This window comes from Prionailurus bengalensis, chromosome B1 (assembly GCF_016509475.1).
Source record: "Prionailurus bengalensis isolate Pbe53 chromosome B1, Fcat_Pben_1.1_paternal_pri, whole genome shotgun sequence".
Lineage (NCBI taxonomy): Eukaryota > Metazoa > Chordata > Mammalia > Carnivora > Felidae > Prionailurus > Prionailurus bengalensis.
Window position 1 is genome coordinate 31,160,735 of NC_057344.1, and position 6,874 is coordinate 31,167,608.

A 6,874-nucleotide genomic window follows, 5' to 3' on the forward strand; every position below is an offset into this window, starting at 1 on the left:
GTCATGGCTCCAGGCACAGCCCAGCCCAGGATCCCGTCTCTGGCATCATGAGAAGGACCTGTTGGCTTGTGTTTGCTGCCTGCTGCTGCTCCCCATATCAGGTGGCCACAAATAGGATAGGATATCAGCCCTGCCACAATTTCCTGGCTTCGTTTCTAGCCTTGGTAGGATTCCAATAGGCTCACTGCCCATCTGCCTCCAAATCCACTTGCCCCCCTTCCCCATGTCCTTGTAAACCTTGGTCACTGGTTGACTACCCCCATCCCCTGTGTCAGTTACCTAGTGGCGACCGTGGGTGGTCATGACTGTGTTGCTCTTCCTCCTAATTACAATTTTGTTGGTTTTTTTTTAAGTTTTTATTTACATTCCAGTTAGTTAACATACAGTGTGATATTAGTTTCAGGTGTACAGTATGGTGATTCAAAATTTCCATATATCACCCAGTGCTCATCACAACAAGTGCACTCCTTCATCCCCATCACCTGTCAACCATCCTCCACCCACCTCCCCCATCAATTTGTTGTCTATAGTTAAGAGTCTATTTCTTGGTTTGCCTCCCTCTCTCTCCCCCACCCTTGCTTGCTGGTCTTATTTCTTAAATTCCATCTCTGAGTGAAGTCATATTTGTCTTTCTCTGACCGATTTATTTCAGCATAACATTCTCTAGCTCCATCCACGCCATTGCAAATGGCAAGATTTCATTCTTTTCATGGCTGGGTAACACTTCATTGTGTTATACACACACACACACACACACACACATCTTTATTCATTCATCAGTTTCTACACTTGGGCTGTTTCCATATCTTGGCTATTGTAGATAAGGCTGCTATAAACATTGGGGTGCTTGAATTCCTGTGAACTAGTATTTCTGTATTCTTTGGGTATATACCTAGTATTGCAATTGCTGGATCGCAGGGTAGTTCTATTTTTAACTTTTTGAGAAACCTGCATAGTTTTCCACAGTGGCTGCACCAGTTTGCATTCCCATCAACAGTGCAAGGGAGTTTCCCTTTCTTCAAGTTCTTGCCAACACCTGTTTCTTGTGTTTTTCATTTTAGCCATCTGACAGGTGTGAGGTGGTACCTCAGTGTGGTTTTGATTTGTATTTCCCTGATGATGAGAGATGTGGAGCATCTTTTCATGTGTCTGTTGGCCATCCGGATGTCTTGTTTGGAAAAGTGTCTATTCATTCATGTCTTCTGCCAATTTTTTAATTGGATTATTCATTTTGTGGGTGTTGAGTTTTATATATTATTTATATATTTTGTATACTAACCCTACCAGATATGCCATTTACAAATATCTGCTCCCATTCCACAGGTTGCCTTTTAGTTTTGTTGGTTATTTTCTTCGCTGTGCGGAAGCTTTTTATTTTGATGAAGTCCCAGTTGTTTACTTTTGCTTTTGTTTCCCTTGACTCAGGAGACATATCTAGAAAGAAGTTGCTATGGCCAAGGTCAAAGAGGTTACTGCTTGTGTTCTCCCCTAGGATTAAAAAAAAATTTTTTTTAATGTTTATTTATTTTTGAGAGACAGGGTGTGTGTGTGAGCAGGGGAGGGGCAGAGAGAGAGGGAGACACGGAATCCGAAGCGGGCTCCAGGCTCTGAGCTGTCAGCACAGAGCCCGACACGGGGCCTGGACCCATGAACTGTGAGATCATGACCTGAGCCAAAGTTAGGTGCTCAACTGACTGAGTCACCCAGGCGCCCCTCCTCTAAGATTTTTATAACCTCAAACTATTTCAAAAAATAGAAAAGAAAGGAAAACTTCCAAATTCATTCTATGAGGCCAGCATTACGTGATACCAAAACCAGATAAAGACTCCACTAAAAAAAAACCCCACAGGCCAATAACCCTGACGAACATGATGTAGAAATTCTCAATAAAACACTAGCAAACTGAACCCAACAATACATTAAAAAAAAAAAAACATCCATCATAGTCAAGTGGGATTTATTCCTGGGTTGCAAGGGTGGTTCAGTGTTCATAAATCAATCAACATCATATGCCGCATTAATAGAAGAAAGGATAAGAACCATATGATCATTTCAATAGCTGCAAAAACAGTATTTGACAAAGTACACCATCTGTTCATGATAAAAATCCTCAACGAAGTAGGTTTAGAGGAACAAGCCTCAATATAATAAAGACCATCTATGAAAAACCCACAGCTAATATCATCTCAGTGGGGAAAAACTGAAATTTTCCTCTACAGTCAGGTACAGGTCAGGGATGTCCACTCACACCACTGTTATTTAACATAACTAGAAGTCCTAGCCACACGATCAGACCAGAAGAAGAAATAAAAGGCATCCAAATTGGCAAGGAAGAAGTAAAACTTTCACTATTTGCAGATGCCATGATATTCTATACAGAAAACCTGAAAGACTCCACCAAAAAACTACTAGAACTGATCATCGAATTCATCAAAATCTCAGGATGCAAAATCAATGTACGGAAATCTGTTGCATTTCTACACAGCAATAATGAAGCAGCAGAAAGAGAAATTAAGGAATAGATCCCATTTACAATTGCACCGAAACCCATAAGATACTTAGAAATGAACTAACCAAAGAGGTGAAAGGCCTGTACCCCAATTAAAATTTGAATCTATCCACTGATCTCACCCTCCTCTGCTGTGAGCCTTGTCTGGTCATTGCCATTCTAGCCAAGTGACTCACATGGCCTCCAGCTGTCCTGCCTGATCCATTCCCTGCAGAATAGTGAGATGATCTTTCTAAAGGGCAAATCTGATTGTATCACTCTTCTGGGTAACTTAGGATAAAACCCAAAATTCTTCATATGACCAGCAAGGGCCCTGTGTGATTTTTTTCCCTTACCTGCTTCTAGAGCTTAACATGGCTCACCTGTCTCCCTGTTTGCTAAGCTCGAGCCATTCTGCCTTTTTTTTTTTTTTTTTTTAGTTCCCAAACATACCCAGTTACTTCCCAATGAGACTACATGTGTCGAATCTTCTAACTGAGGTACGCTTTCCTGTGCCTTTCTCTCCTCGGTAACTCCTACCCACCTGTGCATCTTAGCAAGTATAGTTCTTCCTCGGAACAGCCTTCCTCACACTCGACTAAGTTAGATGCCCCCTCCTATATGGCATTTCTGCACCCAGAACTTTTATTGTATGGCACTAGGCAAAATGGTCATTGATTTATTTTTTTTTTAGTTAATTTATTTAAATTCAAGTTAGTTAACATGCAGTGTAGTATTGGTTTCAGGAGTAGAACTTACATAAAACACCCAGTGCTCATCCCAACAAGTGCCCTCCTTAACGCCCGTTACCCATTTAGCCAATCTCCCCACCTACGTCCCCTCCAGCAACCTTCAGTTTGCTGTCTGTATTTAAAAGTCTCTTATGGTTTGCCTCCCTCTCTGTTTTTGTCTTATTTTTCTTATGTTATTGTTTATTTATTGTTTGGACTATGAACCTCGCGACATCAAGGAATTGCTCTTTCCTTTTACCTTGCGTTCTCAGCTCCTGTTTTTTTAAAAAAATTGTATTGTATGGAAACCAATTTGACAATAAATTTCATATATTGGAAAAAAAAATTGTACTCATGAAACTTGTTGAAAATGGTAAGGCAGACATTTTTCAGGGGGACTGGTACAATGGGGTTTTGTAGTAGAGGAAAGATTGGGCTTAACTCTGAACATGAACACAGGCGGCGGGGGAATTATGGCTAAGTAGCAAGGCAGGGGGCAGTGAATAGAGCATCACTGAGAAGCAATATCAGAGCCGGGGGATTATTGCTAGACCAAAGCAACAAGGTTCTTGCAAGAATACAGAGTTGAGGAATCTGATCAGATTTGTAGGAATCTGATCCTACATTGACCCTGTAGGATTCTTATCTGCCCAGGACAGAGCCCAAGTTTGGGTCTTGAGGATTTAGCAAGCCTGACTAGGGCTGGGTCACACCTAGCACAGTGCCTAGGGCATAGTAGGTGGTCTCTCTCTCTCTCTCTCTCTGTATATATATATATATATATATATATATAGTGAATTAAGTGCCTATCTGTTGGTGTAGAAGTGAGTGTGATTAACAAAGCTGTCAATTCTAATTTTACCCCTAACATGAGCTTACAGTCAAGCTCTTCTCAAAAACTGAAAAATGAATTTAATAATTTAAAATGCCCTTCACTGTATCTGAAGTTAAATTTTTTTGAGTTCATTTTGTTATGTAGCAGAATAAAGGGCCTTGAAAAAGTACAGCTTCCCACAATAGATACATAATTCTCCAAGTGATTTTAGAAAGCATAGCTATAGATTTAGCAAGCCGCATTTTGTTGCAGAATAATATTATTTATACCATGTACCAAACCAGACAGTTTCTTTCTTTAAAGCCAGTAGGAAAGGTTGCAAGCATCTAATGGAAAACCTGAAATATTAGCAACTGTTTCATTAGTCACTTGGACAGTCTAGTCAGCTTGGATGCTGGTTACTGTGCCCAATAAATAAGAAAGTAATTCCTCTTCCTACTTAAAATCATGGCTACAAATTTTAAAATCATTTCACGGTGTGTAGACAACCAAGTTATGCAGCAAATGTATTACTATAAAGACACAGGGGGCCTTAAACTAATTCTCCAAACAAAGCACATTAGATCAGATAGATTCTGGATATTTTCTGTTTTGTTTTGCTTCTGGCCCCTATTTCAAGCCTTAAACAGCTCTGGGCCACACAGCGGGGGTAGGCACTCCTTGCGGCTACCAAAATCAATGGAAGGTCAACTGATTTACCTTGCACTCAAGTGGATAACCTGCCGAGTGACCTTTTGTGAATCAAAATGTGATTCCTTCAAAGACTCTGATCTCTTTCCAAAAATAAAAAGATTTTTTTTTTTTGGCAAGAGAACTATTTATGACTTTTATGTGTAGAAAGACAACAGTGTCCACTTAGCCCGGTCTTTGCGTTTTCCTGATTGGCGACACGAGCTACCGACTTTGGACCCGGGACACTGCCTGCTCCGTGATGGCGGATCTCATCATATCTGTCATTGTCATCGGTCCTGCTGGCTTCCGCCAGCTTCGCTAGAGCTCCTTTGTCTTTGGAGTTAACCTGTGTGAAGGACAGCAGTGGTGCAGGTCTTCCTGTGGACCAGACACCCCAGCCTGCACTTCCCCTTGATGTAGTAGGGACCCCCCTTCTTAGGACACAGGGCAGGCAGGAAGACCACAGGCTCAACGGGATCCACACCATGTGCAATCACTACCGGCTGAGCTTTCTTGTCCACCAAGGTGGTGACCGTATTAACCCCAGCTCAAAGGACAGGTGACCCGTTACTGGTGTAAGAAGTGAGACGATTCATGTTCAGAAATACCAAATAAATGCAGTGCTGTCTAGTTAACAATAGGTTTACAACCTGTTGGAAATATGTAGGAGACTCCCCCACCAATGGAGTCCCAAACCCTTAGACATTTCACTTCCTGGTTCTTCTTCGCCGCCCCATTTTCCGGACTTATTTTCCCAGGCTTTGCAATGAGCATACGCCAAAGAACTGAAGTCTCTGCATCACCTCCAGGAATGTACTTTTTTGTACCTTTGAACGTACTCAGCCAATGAGGAATCAGGGAAGGGACTTGCACACTAGGAGATAAATTGCCCGTTGTGGCTGCCGGGAGTGTGCCTGTCCATCAAACACTCACTCTTGGAAGAACATTGATTAAAGCCTCACCTCAAAGTGCTCTGAGTCTCCACCTCCCTCCTTTGTTTGGGTCAGTGGGCTTATTTTTCACAGTGGGGACATCTGCTTTGCCGGCAGCTTTTTTCTCTGCCCTGGGCCAACAATCTCTGCTGCTTCTCTTGCTTTGTCTCTGGTCTGTATTTGTGGGCCAGCTTAAGCTGAGTAGCTGTTTGGCGGTCCAAGGCCAAGGTCCTGGATGGACTGGTCAATAGAGGGAGGCACTTTTAGAAGTTTATGTGAAAGGGCCCTTTGCCGCTGCAGCTGGATATAGCGGGGCTATTTGACAAAGAAGGTGAGGTCCCTTGTGGGCTGGATGTCCTGGCCGATGCCAGATGTCTTGGGCCTTTTCTCAAACAAGGGACTGACTGCCTTCTTGGCCTCCTGCTTCTTTAGGACAGCAGGGACAGGGCCCCTTAGCCTTCTCTCCTTCCCCTTAGCCTTCTTTCCTTCCAGCATCTTGTATGGCTACAGGAGAGAGAGAGTCCAAAGTTAGAAGATTTAATGACCTTCTAGGCCCAGCACTGCTTAATTCTCAAACACAGTGACTGTTCTCACCCTTACCGTCGTGTGCCTGCATTTTCCTTTTTCTTTTGTTCTGATGTCATACTTTTTCTTTCACTGAGCTTTTTCTTTGGTTTAAAAATGCCTCAAGTTTGTTTTTATTTTTGGAGACAGCTTCAACTTAAAAACACTCAATATGTAAAAAATGTTACATTTATTTTAGAAGTGTACAGAATGACCCTGTTTATGTAAACTTTTAAAAACACAAAATGATCCTAAGTAATGCTTGTAGAAAGAAGCATGCATAGGAAGTGAAGATACGAGACACACACGGAAGTGACACCCCACCTTAGGATAGCCGAGACCTCCCAGAAAAGACCAAACCGGGATGGACTGGTTTAGCATTAAACCAGCTAAGATTTCACATTAAAATCTGTCACATTCTAATGCAGTACACAAAACAGATTTGCAAGATGGCAAGCAAATGTGGTGAGTGGCTGGCTCCCAGAACCCAATCTGGAAATGCTCCAGAGTGAGAATGAAATTGATGGACCTGCCTAATTAACTTAAAGACTGTCAGAACCCCCCTGGGGCATCTCAAGTGGGGTGATGTGGGTGGGAACTGCAGGTCAGACTGAAGGAGGACGGGAAGCCACAGCAAGCAAGAGACAGAAAG

At 42.4% G+C, this 6,874-nt stretch overlaps 1 pseudogene; it reads right to left on the minus strand.

Moving 5' to 3' along the window:
• Positions 1-4,868: 4,868 nt before the first annotated feature.
• Positions 4,869-6,153, minus strand: LOC122468636 (annotated as a pseudogene).
• Positions 6,154-6,874: the final 721 nt, after the last annotated feature.